Source organism: Mixophyes fleayi, chromosome 6 (assembly GCF_038048845.1).
Source record: "Mixophyes fleayi isolate aMixFle1 chromosome 6, aMixFle1.hap1, whole genome shotgun sequence".
Taxonomy (NCBI): Eukaryota; Metazoa; Chordata; class Amphibia; order Anura; family Limnodynastidae; genus Mixophyes; species Mixophyes fleayi.
In genome coordinates, this window is record NC_134407.1 from 52,168,543 (window position 1) to 52,188,530 (window position 19,988).

At 39.3% G+C, this 19,988-nt stretch overlaps 1 long non-coding RNA gene across 1 annotated transcript; it reads right to left on the reverse strand.

The window, feature by feature from the left end:
* Positions 1 to 8,775: 8,775 nt before the first annotated feature.
* On the reverse strand, positions 8,776 to 12,350 carry LOC142160257 (uncharacterized). The gene is made up of 4 exons (XR_012693115.1): positions 12,185 to 12,350; positions 11,607 to 11,709; positions 10,459 to 10,584; positions 8,776 to 9,501 (listed from the first exon to the last, which is right to left on the reverse strand). It is a non-coding gene; the product is annotated as an uncharacterized LOC142160257 (long non-coding RNA).
* Between the last annotated feature and the right edge of the window lie 7,638 nt (positions 12,351 to 19,988).

Consider the following 19,988-nt stretch of genomic DNA (forward strand, 5'->3'; position numbering starts at 1 on the left):
TTAAATAAAAATTTAGAATTCATAATATTGATAACTGTCTGTTTAATCAATGAAAAATTAGTTCAAGAGAACAGTTGTCTGAAAGTCCTTAAATCTTATAAATTATTTATTTTCAGTCAAATGCAAACTATACCCTACTGATGATTTTTTGTTTGGATGATAACATCTACTTTGTAGGAAAGGATTTTATGACAAGTTAAACTCTTAGGGAACATTGCTCAGCTGCCCCAGGGTTAAATTGGTCACTAGAAGATTTTCTATTGCTATGATGTCACACTCCATTCCCTGGGTATCTCCACCCGTGCCTCTAAACACTGACTATCACTTTAAATTTCTCTTCTTAGTACAGGCTGTCATCTATGCCTTGTATCCGTGATTAGTTCACCTGCGTGTTAGTCAGTTCTGCTATTGGTCAGCTTCTCTTTATAAGGTCTCTCCTTTCACCTTTGCATGGCTGGTTCTTCAAGTCATACCTGACCTGATTCTGATGCCTCCTCTGTGTTCCACATCTCTGTGGTAATTGTGCTTCAACGCTGCTGGATGTCTGGACTATGCTGATCTCTACACATCGGTTCTGCTTACCTGTGGTAATTTCTGTGATCAACATCCACTGCCTACTTGGCCTGGACTATTGACTACTACTGTCCACTCCACTGAAACTGCCCTCACTAAGGTCACTAATGACCTTCTCCTCGCTAAATCCAATAGACACTACTCCCTTCTTATCCTTCTTGACCTCTCTGCTGCCTTCGATACCATTGACCACGCACTCCTTTTGCAAACTCTCAAATCTTTAGGCCTTTGTAACACTGTCCCCTCCTGGTTTTCCTCTTACCTTACCAACCGCTCCTTCTCAGTCTCTACTCATGATTCTACATCACCCCCTCTTCACCTACTCGTTGGTGTTCCTCAAGGCTCCATTCTTGGCCCCCTGCTTTTCTCCCTCTACACCTCCTCCCTTGGTGTCCTCATCCACTCCTTTGGCCTCCAGTACCACCTCTATGCTGATGATACCCAAATCTATCTTTCATCCCCTGACCTCTCCCCTTCCCTTCTGTCTCGTGTCTCCTCCTGTCTCTCGGCCATCTCATCTTGGATATCCCAACGTTTCCTTAAACTCAATATTTCCAAGACCGAGCTTATAGTCTTCCCCCCTGTTAGGACTCTCCCACCTCCCCCCCTCTCTATTTCTGTTAATGACACTACCCTCGTTTCTGTCTCCCAAGTCCGATGCCTTGGCGTCATCCTTGATTCCTCCCTCTCATTTAAGCCTCACATTCTGTCCCTCTCAAAATCCTGTTACTTCCACCTCCGGAAAATATATCTAAGATACGTCCCTTTCTCACCACGGAAGCCATGAAAACCCTTGTTCACTCGCTTATTATCTCTCGCCTTGACTACTGTAACCTTCTTCTCTCTGGCCTACCTGATTCTTGCCTTGACCCTCTTAAGTCTATCCTCAATGCTGCTGCCCACCTCATTTTTCTCTCCCGCTGCTCTGTATCTGCAGTCTCCCTCCAACAGTCACTACATTGGCTCCCCATACCCTACAGAATTAAATTTAAACTCCTCACCCTCACTTTTAAAGCTCTTAGTCAATCTTCCCCTCCCTACATCTCCAATCTCATCTCTACCTACACTCCTACCCGCCCCCTCCGCTCTGCCTCTGACCGCCACCTCACTACTTCACTGATCACCTCCTCTCACTCTCATCTTCAGGACTTTGCCCGGGCTGCTCCCCTGCTGTGGAACGATCTTCCACATTCCATCAGGTTAGCATCTACTCCCAAAGGCTTCAAGTGTGCCCTTAAGACTCATTTCTTTATTCAAGTCTATCAGTCCTCCTAACTTTCTTGTCCTGGCTCTCTCCCCTAGTTAGTACCACCCTTTATGTGTCTCCCCCTTCCCTTTAGGTTGTTAGCTCTCATGAGCAGGGCCCTCTTTCCTTGTGTGCTCCTTCTACTGTTCCTTCACCCTCTGTACCTCTTGGCCTGCTTTGCTAGGCCTGTTTTCCCTGTTTTATTAATCTTCTATTTTCTGTATATTATCGTTATCATCATTTGCAGTTTACCTTCAATGACCTTTGTATTATATTTTACAATAAAGTGGTAATCGTTATTATCACCATTTGATGTCCGAATTGGATCTCTTCTGTTATTAAGTCATTCTCCATTTTTCTCACTGGGAACTTCTCTATAGGGCTGAAGCCCAAACTCCTTTGCGGAAGTCCTTGGTGAATACCTTCCACCCTGTTAGACTCCGCGCCTCTAGGGAAGTCTAGCTAATACCTATTGAGACAACAGAATCTCTCTCATCTATTCGTGAGCTAACCTGACATATGATAAGCAGTGATAGGAAATTTTCCATATCACCCAATCTTAATAAATAAATCCCTTAATATTACTATGCAACTTCCTTCCTAGCACAGAGGAAGCCCACAGATGCACCTGTAAAATTATCCTCTCTTTGGGAAATTTTCCTTTACAATGAGTAAACAATAGATTTTTCTTTTACACCCTTGGCCCAAATGGTTGGAAAACAGACATATTTACTACACCTGTTGGTGCAAAGATTGAATGAGAAAAAAAATATATTGGAAAAGCATAGATTTGGACAAAATGGGAAATAGAGAGAAGAGAGTAGAATAAAACAGCTTATGGGGAAAAAAATAAATCTTGTTTATGTTGCAGTACATATAAATAGATGGTATAAAAACATGGTAATGATATATAGTGAGCTAAAGAAGTATGGCAAAGGGAGCTTATGTAAGGGATCAAATAAAATTCCTAAAGATGGAATTGATGAGTTTAGTGTCCACCTTCGTGAGGAGTAGGTGCAAGGTCTGCTGTCGATATATTATTTTGGAAAGTTAATACATGTCTTGACCCATTCAAATGGAGTGTTCGCATCCCAGGAAGGGTGGGTGAGTTTCACATTCAGCAACATATCAGACTTATCCACATTATCTGAAAAGTCTGAGCTCTACCAAGCTTTCCAATTTAGTATAACAGAGAACTTAATGATTGTGATGGATTGGATTTTAGTTTGTCTATCACCTATACGGATGGCCATGTAATCCCACCATTGTTGTAGAATATGTAATAATGGGCTAGTGACATGTTAAACAAGAATGATGATAACCGACAACCTTTATGTGTGCCACAGAACATTTCCACCCTATCTCCAACCATAACGTTCAACAAAAATGTAATGAATGGAGCAATATAGAAGTGTTGTAAGGTTACCCGGAGCCCCAAAACATCAAAGAGGTGCTGACATGTAACTGTTTTGAAAGCTTTATTGGCATTAAAGCTAAGGAGCATATTGTTGGAGTCAGGATTCTGAAAGGAGAGCATAACTGCAGCCATGGCAGTGTGTATTCCCTTTCCAGAGTGGCGACCTTCACAAAGCCTAATTGGTGTCCAGTCAAGAGATCATGGAGTATGAAATGAAGTCTTGTAGCTTTGATTTTTGCTAATAATTTAAAATCCAAATTAAAAAGTGTGATTGGCCTATAACGGGGAACAAAATGGGGGTCCGTATTAGGCTTGAGCAGAAAAATAATATGTGCCTCATTAAACCTGGGTAGCGTGAGGATTGCCTGTGGATTTTTTTTATATATTTTGAGCAATGTTGGTGCAATGTCGTATTGTAGCGTTTGTTTTGTAATACTCGCAGGAGAATCCATCAGGGCCTCGTGCTTTGTGAACTTTCATGCCAGGTATTGCAGAATCTCTGAATGGGAAATATCCATGTCCATTATGTCACTTTGGGCCTCTGTAAGTTTGGTGAGGAGCGCCAATTGCATTAATTTATTCTGCAAATCGGGGTGAATTGGGAGAGCTTGATGTGACTTCTCATTGTAATTTTGTTAAGATATCTTTAGAAGTTTTGTGTAAGGCACCAGAAATGGGGTCTTTAATAGCTAATATGTATATTTTCTTTCTTTTTCCAGGCTTTAGCCATATGGATGAGGGGCCAACTGGTCATATTGCCCCAAGGGTAAAATTTGTTTTAGTATACTCCAGTTTGTTTTTCGTCAGATAACAAAAATGTTTCTAAAAGTTGACTGTCCATTTTGAAGGTTTAAAATCCCCTCCAATAATCAACCAGGATGTTTCCCTCTGAGAGGGAAAACGTCCAGCAGGGAATGGTTAGGTGCATATATATTTTTAGAAGAGTGTATCTCATGTGTAATATAATAAAATCTAGAAGATTGAAAGAAATTTCAAGTTTAGCCTTAGAATTGCCACAGCACGGAATTTAGTGTAATAGTGTAAGCTGACAGACATTCACCAAGCTACCCATCCCTGAGATTGGAGTCATGTTGGCTTTCCAGTAAATCTCATGTAAGAATAATGTATTTTTTTGAGAAAATAATAACTTTTTTCATTTGATAGGGGTGTTTAGTCCTTCCGTGTTCTAGGATGTGACTTTAAAAGGTAAGGTGTGCTGTTGGGAGATTGAGGTGTGGGTGCAAGAAGGCATGGTCAACCTACCCCCTCAAGTGGCAAATCAATGGAAGACAAATAGTAATGAGGTTGTTTGGTCTCCCTGTCCCAGTCATCAAAGAGACGATCAGGGGGCGATACCCACGCAGCAATTGTCAAAGCAGCCCAGTAACAATGAGAGGATACATAGGATATCAATAAATATGATTACATTATAAATAAACTCAATAAGTATCACAGTGCAGTGAGAATTAACATTTCACTATTTTTCTAACAAAACAAACAAGCAATGTGTACTTTGTAACTTAGTGGTACTCATTAAGAACGTAGAATGAATAATGTGACAGAGCAGAATATTATGGGGGCGTGGGGGTACGTTCCAGAAAAAGAATGACCTACTGCTGAATTAGATTTCATTAACAGTTATGTGATTCTATTAGCTTGTAATGGATCACCTGGGTGACTGAGTGATCGCGGTGGGGTTGGGTTTCTAAGAAATTGGTCTGTGGCATTGAGGGGGTCTGTAAAGAAGAGTATATTTCCACCACTTTTAATTATGCTGGGTGCAAGAGAGCAAATCTTTGGTTGTGTTCCTCTAGGTAGTTGCACAATGGTGAGAATTCCTTTCTCTTCAGAGTACTTGACAATGAGAAGTCTTGTAAGATTAAAATTCTTTAATGTTCCTTCATCAGTTGAGGGGTTTTCTTGTATGCTAAAATCTTCTCCTTGGCTTTAAAGAAATTTACCAATAACAAGACATTTTTTGTGGGTATTAACCCGTTGTACTACACCAACTTTAATAGTTAGACTCACCTTGACTTGCGGCTGGTCCCTGCATGATGAGTGTCAAAGGACTCACCACTTTCCAGACTGATGTCACCTCCATTTCCATCTTCTTTGGATGGCTGCATTGTGTCTTCTCCTCGGCTGAGCACGAGGCCTCCACTTCTACGTTGAGTGTCTTCACTTGTCAGACGCTCACAAGATAGCCGTTCAAGGCACTCTCTTAAAGATGGCAGACCGAGCTGCCTATTTTTCACCAAGAGATGAGAGTTGGTCAGAAGGGCCCAACCAGGTACTAGCCTACAGTTTCTCCGTGTCTCCAAGGTCTGATACTTGGAAAGCACAGTTTCTTGTCATGTCTTGACTCGAGACCGGTTCCTGCATGATGAGTGTTAGAGAACTCACTGCACTGTATCACCTCTGTTCTCATCTGGTAGTTTAGAGATAGCAACGGGCGGCTTGTTTTTAGATGGTGGCCTAGTGTCTCCTTCTCAGCTGAGCGGGAGGTCATCGTTGCCTCTCCTGCTCCAGTAGTAAGAGATTTTCCTTTGCCAGACACCCTCTGCAAGCAACCCCCGGCTAGGAATCACCAAAGATCAATTAGTGACAATAGGCAGCTAATATAGATTTAGGAATTATCTAGTCTGCAGTTTGTGCCTAGTACAGGGCCCAGGTGGTCATACAGGTCCCCAACTCAGGTGGCCATAATTCGGTACAATAATGAAAGCCCAAGAGAGACTTGGTCCCACCAGGTGCACTGTGATAGTCTGTATCGCCCCAGCTGTTTGTTGGGGTAAAACTTATACAAATTGGCTGGATGGATTCAGATTTATAAACCTGTCTCAGAATCCCAGCCTAAAATGTGGATATGATAGTTGCTGCACCCACCAGAAGTCATTAGAATAATATTTATTCATATAGTTATTGTGACAACTACCGTGGGTTGCTGCACTGTTAGAAGCAGCAAGTAAGATGTGTTCTATCATAAAAAGTTCTTTAACGCCAACATGTTTTTTTGTCTTGTCATTTCTTTCTAAAAGATGCTTTTTTCCCTGTATGGAATCCCATTTGTATATTTTCCCAGGATTTGGGCTTTATATTTCATATTTCTGGCAATCACCCTTGAGTTTTATCCATTTTCTCAATATGGTTGTAATCTTGTAATAACTGATGTCCTTTTTAACCAGAAAGCAGCAGGACATTTGAATATTGTTCAGGTGATTATGCTTTATCACACACTTGAAGCCTTGTAACACAGTAATTAACTAAACACAACCTTTACCCTTCAATGTGTCATAGGCATCAATGTGGTTAAACAGGTTTTCCCTGAAAAATTAAAACTGGTTTTGCTAGTAAAAACTAGAGTGCAGGAAATGATTTATATTCTCTACACAGTTATGCAACTACTGCTTTCCCTATTTATGGGTTATATTTTCAATTTTGCATGTGATTTTGCATATCATATTTTCTATTTTGCATGTCTGTTTTGCTAAAAAAGCTATTTACTTACAGAGGGAAATAGGCATATGTCCTAGTTCAACATCTCAATCTCCAACAATCAATTTTCGCTTATTCAGAAGATATACCAATAGCATTGCCACAAATTGGGAAAGATTTCTTTTGTGTAAAGTACACATCTCTGTTTTTTTATTAAAAAAAAACCAAAACAAAAACACACTGCATACCTGCCAGAGCTGGTGTAAGCCTAATTAGGTGCTAGTACATTACACAAAGCAACTGTAACCAGTTGCATTCAAAATAAATAACATTTTGCCCATCCCAAGTCATGTAACGTAAGAGCTAGCTGTTATTTCCAGGCACACATGTTTACTGGACTCCTCTAGAGCTGCACTCACTCAATTAGACCTTTCACTAGTTTGTCAGCCTTTAAAGGACCAGTAATCTTTCTCTCCCCCCAAACATAATGAACCCACCTCTGCCCTTTCACTTGTGTTGTGTAAGGCTCCAATAAGAAACTTTACTGGGATAAGACTGTTCTGTTTTTTTCTTTTTTCCCCTTGTTTCCAAACCTTGGGGAGTAAAAACAAGGGAAGTGCAACACCTAGGCGTCACATTTATCAAGACTAAAATTACAACCAGTGGGAACAGTCACTTGAACCCCCATCAACATTGGGTATACACTGTCTCATTAACCTTTCCTCACAACCCAATTTTTAAATGACAACTGAAAGGATTACACTGATAATAAAGGGTTTAATTATGTATTTGTTCCACAGTCTATTTTGCAAGATGTCATGGTTCCCATATTGTATTAAAGACTATGGTCCTATCTTCAGTTATGTTTAAATATTGCTAATTTCGCTTAATTGTCTCTAGCAACAGCCGTATTTATAGCAATGTAAAAAATTAGCCAATTTGATGCAAATATCAATTTTGCAGAGATGATATAGTAATATACATTTTCTAATGTGACCCTTCAGGTCTTTAATTAGAATACTCCACAAGCAGACCAGGGCATAGAAGAGATGGGCTTTAAATGTATGTATCCTCGAAGGTGTGTAGTAAAGGGGCACTTTATAAGAGGTTTCCTTAACAATGATTATTCGGATGATGGATATACTCTATTCCAAGTATCAGTGCTGTACGTTCCGTCAGCCTTTCAGCTTCCATCTGCTTTGGTATTTGTGATTACAATTCAGGGTCTGTGAGTACATTCTGTTTGATTTAGTATTAACATGAATTTCTGTGTTGACCAGCATCAACTTGTCTTAATTATGTGCTGCTAGCTGCCAGAATTTCAAACATTGATGTTCTTTGAATTATCAAATTATTAGGAATGAACTGATTGAACTAATTATGAACTGTTCATATACATATCTATATAGTCCTACTTCTTGGTAGGTGTCAAGTTATTATCTATGCATTGTGAATCAACTCTACATCAGCCCTAGTTGCCGTCCTGTTCTATATTATGAGAGGACTATTGGAGATGACCTGCTATTTAAATTAGGAACTGAACTTTTTATCATTTTAAATCTGTGTCGTCTTGGTTTGTCCTACTTGGTGCCAGAGGTAGAGGTTTCTCAGAAATCCTGCTTGTGTTCAAAATAGTTCCTGACACTAATACAAGAAGGGATAATGAGGACCATGACGTTTTAGGAGTTACAAGAGATACAGACATTCTTGGGTAGATGAATGATTAGCTGATATTGGCAATCAGAAGGCAAATAATTCAGAAAGGTGAATGTGATGTAATGATGTATTATGAAGAAAGATCTTACTTTCCCAATTATATCTATTCTGCCCAGCTAAAATGCAACAATACAGTAAAGCAGTTCCCCACTGACGTCTCACCTTATATGGTGTATGAGCAATACTGTATCGGAGAATAATAGAATTGAAGAGGCAGATAAAATATATCTTTTATTAGTCAAAGACATAATGCTATAAACAATTGCATAAGTACATCTTTAGGATAACGATGCAGCTTGTAGGTCATTTGGATATGAAATTGATTTAAAGGATTTTATTTTTATTTTTTTCGAATTGTAAATCATGAAACTTTATTTTTGCAATGGTTATAATACTACAATTATTTCTGTAGACGCTGGCCTCTAGAGATTTTAGATGTAATTAATAAAGTTGGATTTGAATGTTTCTTGAGTGCCGTCATTTAGAAAAGTGTTTCTTGTAATACTTGAATTCTACTATGTCCCAGTCTCCAGGTCCTGTGTTACTGTTGCACTGTTATTGTTCTACATAATAAAATATTGCAACATTGTACCTCAGCTATTAGTTGGGGTTTTGTTGTTTGCATGGCTGTTATGTTGGTATTTACTTAATTATGCATAAAAACAACTTTATATAAAGTCATCACTTATAACTATTGGTGACGCTAGCCTAGGTCTTTTAAAAACTGGCCAGGACGTTCCTCCATTCTCTTAGAAACAAAGCAAACTGCTTGTACAAGATGATCCACAAATCCAGGGGTGGTACTGACAGTTATACAATATATCACAGATCCTTGTTTAAATTGTTTATGTAACAATCATCTAGTCACAACGAAGCCCTACACAGGAATATTAATCATAAAATCCTCGCTAACTTTCACTGGCTCCTTGATCCTTATAAAGGCCCCGTCACAATGAGTTTGGTGCAATGACCACCATCGATCCCTTGAGGATAGCGGCCATTTCGTGGTCTTCTTTATGTAACCATAATATGGAAGAACCATCCTGCATAGGCCGTCACATCGCCACCTGTGCGTTAAACACGTCTCCACCTCCTTATCAAAGTTGTGATAGACCTAATCAAATAGTCAAAACAAATAATAAAGTAAAGACATTAATCTCAGTAAAAAGGAATTAATGAACATTAAAAATTTAAATAGTGTTTTAGTGACTGTTTGTGATAAATCTATCTCTAATATCTATTATTCTGTACATACTGTACATACAATACATATATATGCATGAAAATAGCAAAATGTTATCCGAACAAGATTTTATTTGCAGTTTTAACCTAAGAACAGGCAAACTAACTCTTAATGGAGTGTAGACATCTGAGCAATATCCTTTCAGTCAATGCTACTCCCACTGCTTCACTATTCAATGCACCACCCACTCAATGTACTACCTACTCAAAGCACCACCCACTCAAACACCACCCACTCCATGCACCACCCACTTAATGCATCGCCCACTCAAAGCACTACCCACTCCATGCACCAACCACTCATCGCTTCACCCACTCAGTGCTTCACCCACTCAGTGCTTCACCCACTCAATGCTTCACCCACTCAATGCTTCACCCACTCAAAGCACCACCTACAAGATCCACAGCCCACTCAATATGTCACCCACTCCATGCACCAAGCACTTAATGCACCACACAGTCCATGCACCACCCACTTCATGCACCAACCACCCACTTAATGCACCACCCACTCAATGCAACACCCACTCAATGCACTACACAATCCATGCACCACCCACTTCATGCACCAACCACCCACTTAATTCACCACCCACTCAATGCAACACCCACTAGGAATATTCCCTAATGTTTGACTTGTAGAGCTTCAGTAGGGTGAGATAAATGCTGCGTGATAGCTAAGCTTATGTTGCAGGTTTAATGAACTTTATGTATTTAAGCCCATTATTCATCAGGAATCCTACCAACATCTCTCTCTACTTATTGCTGGCTGGTATGTCAACCTCCCCATTTCACATCCATGGACCCCAATGATTGATTACATACTTACTGATATGTTAGCACCAGTTATGGAATTGATGTGGTGCATGTGGTGTAAAAAGTCTGGCTCATGCGACAATGTCTCTCTTGTGTTTGTCATGTAGAGATAGCCATGGATCATCTCATGCTATAGACTCTGCAATACAGAAAAAAATGAGCTTGGTATAGTAGGAATGACACAGACATTAAACACATTTCATTTGTTAAAAAATATTAGGATTTCCATAACAAGTCAAATATGGAGGAAATGGCAGCATAATCCCACTCTTTCCTCCATATTTGCCTTCAGATGGCCACTTTGCGCAGTTGACAGAGCGTGCCTGGAGGAGTCGAGGATAATCGAGGGCACGCACACATGGGAGCAATATTATTCATTATCATGCTACCTGTTTGACAGCTCCCTCCAACCTTCCCAAATCCTCCCTCACCTCTCATATACATAAATATTAGGCATGGCTGTGCAACAAAGACGCACCCACCCACTTACTACAAATGACGGACATTCTTTTTTATAAAGTTTGGGATTCAATCCCTTTCCCTGTCAGCCAGTCACAAGCAGTTTCCCACATGGCCGAGTTGTGATTGGCTGGCAGTGAAGAGGAATCTTGGAGTGGTCCGAGCTTTGCGTTGTTATTTGTAGGGAGCGGTAATTTTTTATTGGATTTTTTACTGTCGTTTTCTTTTTCTGGACTTGGACTACATCAGAGTAAAAAAAAGAAGAACACAAGACCTTATTTCCAATTTGGATGACAACAGAACATGTAACAGGTTAGAATAATTTATTTTATATTTAATAAATGGGGGATAATGTTTTCGGTTCAATTAAAGTTTTGTACATCTCTACAACATGCTCCCTCTCCACCCCTTTATCTTATTATACATTACAATATTCTCATTCAACATCCCAATGTTGTTAACTACTTTTGTCCCTTGAGCATGCGGGGGAACGTTGGTGTGAGTGGCACTTGGGGAGGTTTGGGAGGGCATGGAACATATATGGAGCATGCAGGAGATCTGAGTTGCATGTGGGGACATTTTTAGTGACATATATTTATACTTCTACAAATATTGTTGCAAATAAAGCTCATTCTGGTGCACAAGCAATCATCTCAATCACTACATTCTTCTAAAGGATAGACAACAAATATTAATATCTACTTCCAGCAGATCTTTTCTGGGCCTCTGGCTTATAATGGGTCTGCTCAATTTTATTCTGCAAGATCCTCCACTGTCTTTCGGATGGTAGCACAGACCTGCGCTTCTGGAGGAGAAACAGAAATCACATTTGAAGGACATCATAGTCTGGTGCAATTACATAAGAAAATTTGACACATAAACATGCCCATTAGAAGCAACCCAACAGATGTGAATGACCCAAAGGTAGAAGAATGAGAAACACTTCTTGGAAAACTTTGCTGAAAATTCCAAATTCAGCTTTTTTGCCCCCTTAGTAGGAAAAATGTTGCTATGGGCCCCCGGTGGTATACTGTTCCGTACCAGGCACTGGACTCATCAAATACAACAAGTGCTGCACATTAAACCAACTAAGACAAAAAACTATAAGTACTTTGTGCTATCACACACTTAAACCTAGCAAAAATAGATGGAAGTCCCATTGTAATGTACTTCTATTCTGAGATTCTTCTAGGTAAGTGGAAAAATGTTCAACACAAAATAAAGTTAAAAAAGTTAATAAACAGTGTATTTATTTGCAGGAACACATAAAAATAACTCACCGCGTCATCCTTGAGCTCCAGCTCACAGTGACCTCTTTCAACCTCCCCCAAAAGAAGGTGTTGTTGAACTCCAAATTTGGGATTTGGGGTGGGATCAATTGTCTCCCAAGCTTGGTCAACTACTGTTAGCCTTCCTGGGAAGACTGGGGAAGCGGTGATCGGCCTCCCTCTGTCCTCCTGGTTGACTTGGGCAACTTGCTCAGCATTACTATTACAACTAAGTCAATTTCTATCCAGTTAAAATGCATATTGTCATCAGTGGCCATGTCCAGTGTAAACATAGGAATTAGCTAAACTTCTTATGCAGAGAAAATTAATTCCTTTCTGGATAAAGGACCGTTTTGTGCTCCCTAAGTCACTAGAAGAATAACATAATAATCATTCAAATAATATAGACAGCCAATGTGGGCAACTATACTGGTTACTGTGCTAGTGCCTATCCTCTTGTTGAATAAATCAAGTACTATGACAAATTATGATTAATTATAGTTTATTCACATATATCTTTACATCCTCTCTACATCAATGTCACAGCTAATTATTACTTATAGCTGAGTTGCTCTCATGTAGCAGCGCAATTGGGTACTTGTCACCTTGATAGCTATCTAAAGTGTAATATTATAGAATGACTTGTTATCTTATCTCCTTTTGATCACATATTAACAAGAGATCATCGTATGTTTTATCCACAGGCGCATTAATTGCGCAGTTATCCGTGTCAGTCATACAAGTCAAACAATCATTAAAATGCATCCTCTTTGCAAAATTATTATTGATATAGTAATATTTGTGACCTTAGGATCCCAACTGTACCTCCTATTATTTTGCACTTTGTATTTCTCTGGGTTAGGCTGGGCACATACTACAGAAAATGTCTCCCGATGCGAAATGTTTAACGATTTTACCAACGATGAAAAACAAAAAGTCCTAATCAGCAGCCCATTCATGTGTACACACTATACACGTTTTACACCATTTAGATGTGTGCTCTTTACCTGTCATTACCAATATAGAACAGTGTCTGAATGGCATTATTAATAAATGCGGAAATCGCAGTTACCATGTAAATTTTGCCATAGAATTAAATACAGACACATACACAAATTAAAGTACATATTAAATTAAATACAAATATCTGTTGTCTTCCACTCTAGAAATCAAATGAAAATATTCTTAACTGCTGAAATGTAAATCTCAATTAAGTGATGGAAATAGACGTCCGTCCCGTCATGTGACATGGTGGCATGTGGGCGACAGAGATGGCGGCAGTTTAGATCAGCTCTAAGCCCCGCCTCCTACATAATCACCTTCTCACACATATAAATCAGATAAGGTTTGTGAAGGCAGTGGGAGATTACCAAGTGGTGAGAGGAGTCATCACACCAAGTACAGAAGATCTACTGGAACTATCTCAGTGCAGCTGCTGGACCCACTGAGGTCACCGGCCATTACTGATGCCATCTCAGTCCTCCTTTAGTGATCTCCGCTGCCTCCTTGGTGACTTCCCCGTCCAGCTGCTATAATTGTTATTCCGCTTCCCCAAACCTCATGCATTATAAGCTCCTTTAGGCAGGGCCATTGTTACCTTTTGTTTCATGTCATTGCAAGTAATTTGTTTAGGTAATGATCCCCTCAGTATAGAATTAGGTAATGATCCCCTCAGTATAGAATTAGGTAATGATCCCCTCAGTATAGAATTAGATAATGATCCCCTCAGTTTAGAGTTAGGTAATGATCCCCTCAGTATAGAGTTAGGTAATGATCTCCTCAGTATAGAATTAGGTAATTATCCCCTCAGTATATAATTAGGTAATGATCTCCTCAGTATAGAATTAGGTAATGATCCCCTCAGTATAGAATTAGGTAATGATCTCCTCAGTATAGAATTAGATAATGATGCCCTCAGTATAGAATTAGATAATGATCCCCTCAGTATAGAATTAGATAATGATCTCCTCAGTATAGAATTAGGTAATGATCCCCTCAGTATAGAATTAGGTAATGACCCCCTCAGTATAGAATTAGGTAATGACCCCCTCAGTATAGAATTAGGTAATGACCCCCTCAGTATAGAATTACGTAATGATCCCCTCAGTATAGAATTAGGTAATGATCCCCTCAGTATAGAATTAGGTAATGACCCCCTCAGTATAGAATTACGTAATGATCCCCTCAGTATAGAATTAGGTAATGATCCCCTCAGTATAGAATTAGATAATGATCCCCTCAGTATAGAATTAGGTAATGATCCCCTCAGTATAGAATTAGGTAATGATCCCCTCAGTATAGAATTAGATAATGATCTCCTCAGTATAGAATTAGGTAATGATCCCCTCAGTATAGAGTTAGGTAATGATACCCTCAGTATAGAGTTAGGTAATGATCTCAGTATAGAATTAGGTAATGATCCCCTCAGTATAGAATTAGGTAATGATCTCCTCAGTATAGAATTAGGTAATGATCTCCTCAGTATAGAATTAGATAATGATCTCCTCAGTATAGAATTAGGTAATTATCTCCTCAGTATATAATGAGATAATGACCCCCTCAGTATAGAATTAGGTAATGATCTCCTCAGTATAGAATAAGATAATGATCTCCTCAGTATAGAATTAGATAATGACCCCCTCAGTGTAGAATTAGGTAATGATCCCCTCAGTATAGAATTAGGTAATGATCTCCTCAGTATATAATTAGGTAATGATCTCCTCAGTATAGAATTAGGTAATGACCCCCTCAGTATATAATTAGGTAATGATCTCCTCAGTATAGAGTTAGGTAATGACCCCCTCAGTATATAATTAGATAATGATCTCCTCAGTATAGAATTAGATAATGATCTCCTCAGTATAGAATTAGGTAATGACCCCCTCAGTATAGAATTAGGTAATGATCCCCTCAGTATAGAATTAGGTAATGATCTCCTCAGTATATAATTAGGTAATGACCCCCTCAGTATAGAATTAGATAATGATCTCCTCAGTATAGAATTAGATAATGATCCCCTCAGTATAGAATTAGATAATGATCTCTTCAGTATAGAATTAGGTAATGATCTCCTCAGTATAGAATTAGATAATGATCCCCTCAGTATAGAATTAGGTAATGATCCCCTCAGTATAGAATTAGGTAATGATCTCCTCAGTATAGAATTAGATAATGACCCCCTCAGTATAGAATTAGATAATGATCCCCTCAGTATAGAATTAGATAATGATCCCCTCAGTATAGAATTAGATAATGATCTCCTCAGTATAGAATTAGATAATGATCTCCTCAGTATAGAATTAGGTAATGATCCCCTCAGTATAGAATTAGATAATGATCCCCTCAGTATAGAATTAGGTAATGATCCCCTCAGTATAGAATTAGATAATGATCCCCTCAGTATAGAATTAGGTAATGATCCCCTCAGTATAGAATTAGGTAATGATCCCCTCAGTATAGAATTAGATAATGACCCCCTCAGTATAGAATTAGGTAATGATCCCCTCAGTATAGAATTAGGTAATGATCCCCTCAGTATAGAATTAGATAATGATCTCCTCAGTATAGAATTAGATAATGACCCCCTCAGTATAGAATTAGGTAATGATCCCCTCAGTATAGAATTAGGTAATGACCCCCTCAGTATAGAATTAGGTAATGATCCCCTCAGTATAGAATTAGGTAATGATCCCCTCAGTATAGAATTAGGTAATGATCCCCTCAGTATAGAATTAGATAATGACCCCCTCAGTATAGAATTAGGTAATGATCCCCTCAGTATAGAATTAGGTAATGATCCCCTCAGTATAGAATTAGATAATGATCTCCTCAGTATATAATTAGATAATGATCTCCTCAGTATAGAATTAGATAATGATCTCCTCAGTATAGAATTAGGTAATGACCCCCTCAGTATAGAATTAGGTAATGATCCCCTCAGTATAGAATTAGGTAATGATCTCCTCAGTATATAATTAGGTAATGACCCCCTCAGTATAGAATTAGATAATGATCTCCTCAGTATAGAATTAGATAATGATCCCCTCAGTATAGAATTAGATAATGATCTCTTCAGTATAGAATTAGGTAATGATCTCCTCAGTATAGAATTAGATAATGATCCCCTCAGTATAGAATTAGGTAATGATCCCCTCAGTATAGAATTAGGTAATGATCTCCTCAGTATAGAATTAGATAATGACCCCCTCAGTATAGAATTAGATAATGATCCCCTCAGTATAGAATTAGATAATGATCCCCTCAGTATAGAATTAGATAATGATCTCCTCAGTATAGAATTAGATAATGATCTCCTCAGTATAGAATTAGGTAATGATCCCCTCAGTATAGAATTAGATAATGATCCCCTCAGTATAGAATTAGGTAATGATCCCCTCAGTATAGAATTAGATAATGATCCCCTCAGTATAGAATTAGGTAATGATCCCCTCAGTATAGAATTAGGTAATGATCCCCTCAGTATAGAATTAGATAATGACCCCCTCAGTATAGAATTAGGTAATGATCCCCTCAGTATAGAATTAGGTAATGATCCCCTCAGTATAGAATTAGATAATGATCTCCTCAGTATAGAATTAGATAATGACCCCCTCAGTATAGAATTAGGTAATGATCCCCTCAGTATAGAATTAGATAATGATCCCCTCAGTATAGAATTAGATAATGATCCCCTCAGTATAGAATTAGGTAATGATCCCCTCAGTATAGAATTAGATAATGATCTCCTCAGTATAGAATTAGATAATGACCCCCTCAGTATAGAATTAGGTAATGATCCCCTCAGTATAGAATTAGATAATGATCCCCTCAGTATAGAATTAGGTAATGATCCCCTCAGTATAGAATTAGATAATGATCCCCTCAGTATAGAATTAGATAATGATCCCCTCAGTATAGAATTAGGTAATGATCTCCTCAGTATAGAATTAGGTAATGACCCCCTCAGTATAGAATTAGGTAATGATCCCCTCAGTATAGAATTAGATAATGATCCCCTCAGTATATAATTAGATAATGACCCCCTCAGTATAGAATTAGATAATGACCCCCTCAGTATATAATTAGATAATGACCCCCTCAGTATAGAATTAGATAATGACCCCCTCAGTATAGAATTAGGTAATGATCCCCTCAGTATAGAATTAGATAATGACCCCCTCAGTATAGAATTAGATAATGACCCCCTCAGTATATAATTAGATAATGACCCCCTCAGTATAGAATTAGATAATGACCCCCTCAGTATAGAATTAGGTAATGATCCCCTCAGTATAGAATTAGGTAATGACCCCCTCAGTATAGAATTAGGTAATGACCCCCTCAGTATAGAATTAGGTAATGATCCCCTCAGTATAGAATTAGAAAATGACCCCCTCAGTATATAATTAGATAATGACCCCCTCAGTATAGAATTAGATAATGATCCCCTCAGTATAGAATTAGGTAATGATCCCCTCAGTATAGAATTAGATAATGATCCCCTCAGTATAGAATTAGATAATGATCCCCTCAGTATAGAATTAGGTAATGACCCCCTCAGTATAGAATTAGGTAATGATCCCCTCAGTATAGAATTAGATAATGATCCCCTCAGTATAGAATTAGGTAATGATCCCCTCAGTATAGAATTAGATAATGATCCCCTCAGTATAGAATTAGATAATGATCCCCTCAGTATAGAATTAGATAATGATCCCCTCAGTATAGAATTAGGTAATGATCCCCTCAGTATAGAATTAGATAATGATCTCCTCAGTATAGAATTAGATAATGATCCCCTCAGTATAGAATTAGGTAATGATCCCCTCAGTATAGAATTAGATAATGATCCCCTCAGTATAGAATTAGGTAATGATCCCCTCAGTATAGAATTAGATAATGATCCCCTCAGTATAGAATTAGATAATGATCTCCTCAGTATAGAATTAGATAATGACCCCCTCAGTAGAGAGCGCTACGTAATATGTCAGCACTTGATAAAAGACATTATTAAAATTAATAATAATTTGGTAGCCAAACTGATGATTTATATCCTAACAGAGGGAGGGGGGCTAGACACATCCAGCTAATCAGAAGCAGCTGTCAATCTCCATCATCAGTGTGCATTTTGCATCAGGGGTCGAGCACCCACCATAGATGTGCATATGTAGGTCAGAAGGACGTCTTGTCCACACCCCTCCAGCTAAAGTCGAGTTAGAACAGATGTTATGTAATCGACTGGGCACATGGTACTATCTGTAAAAAGCTATGCTTTAAGCTCAGGCCCGGAGCTTTCATTAGGCAGCTGCCTAGGGCACCGGGACCTGGAGGGCGCCGCAGACAAGTTTTTTAAATGGAAAAAGTCTACAATAGACTTTCTTCATTGCTGTGCGGCAGCCGGCAGCTGTTTAAATGTGCCGGCAGTGACTGTCAGAGATGTCAGTCTGTCAGTGAGAGACAGTGTGTATAAAGTTATTTGCAGGACCCGCCCCCTTCACTTCCAGCATGCTGTCCTCCGCTCCACCCCCTCCCTTTGAGAAGAAGGTGAGGAGTGGCCATTGCTGAAATATGAGTCCCCACTGCATCAGGGGCGGATCTAGACAACTGCTTTACCCCGGGCGATTTTAGGGGGGGGGGGGCATTTAGGCCCCGCCCCCTTTATGATTTCTAAGGCTGCCGGCGGCTGCACACTATGTGCAGGTGCGCTTGGCAGTGACAGTGTGCTGCCCCGCTGCTCTGATTGTGTTTAAAACACAATCAAAGCAGCCGGGCAGCACACTGTCACTGCTGAACAGACCTGCACAGTGTGCAGCTGTCGGCAGCAAGCCCCTGCTGGATCCGCCACTGCACTGCATCTACTGCTGACTGCTGTGCTGACCATCCAGGAGGGAAGAAAAATAGGTAAGTAAATGTTATATTGTAATTAAAATATTTTTTTAAAAAAATTAGGAAATAATGTGCTTCATCCAGGAGCAAAAACTGAGGGAGTGTAGTAGGGAAGTAAAAATTATGTTGGGTGAGGGACATGAAAATGTATAATGATGATTTTTTGGTATTGTATTTTTTTATTATTTGTATTTATACATTTATGGTCCCAGTATTGGTCCAGTTATGGGTTGTGTCATATGAAACCAATGCAATCAAAGACCAAAACGGCATTTTTCCTGCCTATATGTAAAATGTCACAGCACCCGTGAGGTCTCTTCTTCCATCCCAGTCATTTCCTCTCCTACTACCTCCCTCCTCTATCCTGTCTGTTGCACCCCTCCCCTCACTACATGTGGCTGGCTCCTCCCCCAGGACCAGCTACCAATGAGCTGCCTTCCTTTGTAGTCCTGCCCCTCCCCTACCCTCTCTACATGTGGCTGCGTGGCTGGCTTCTCCCTGGGACCATCTACCAATGAGCTGCCTTCCTTTCTAGTCCCACCCTCCCCTCTCTACATATGTTGCGATTAATGTTGTTGAGTTTGTATTTTTATAATATGTAGGGTGGGTATTAGTGTTAAGAATTGGATGATATTTATAATATATGGGGTAGGTATTGTTATATGGGGTCCAAAGGCAGTCTCTCGTCATTTGCTAATACTAGTAAATATTTTTCCATAGTCAGTGCAATATACAGGATATCTCCCTCGCAATATCTGTACTGTGTTCGTCAATGGACCAGCCACTCTCCAAAGGGCACGTGGGGAGGTCTAATGGTCATGTTGAGGGCATGTGGGGAGGTCTGATGGGGATGTAAAGGGCAAGTGGGGAGGTCTAGGGGGCATATTGTTGCTCCAGGTGTCATGGTTCCATACTACATCTCTGCGTCCAC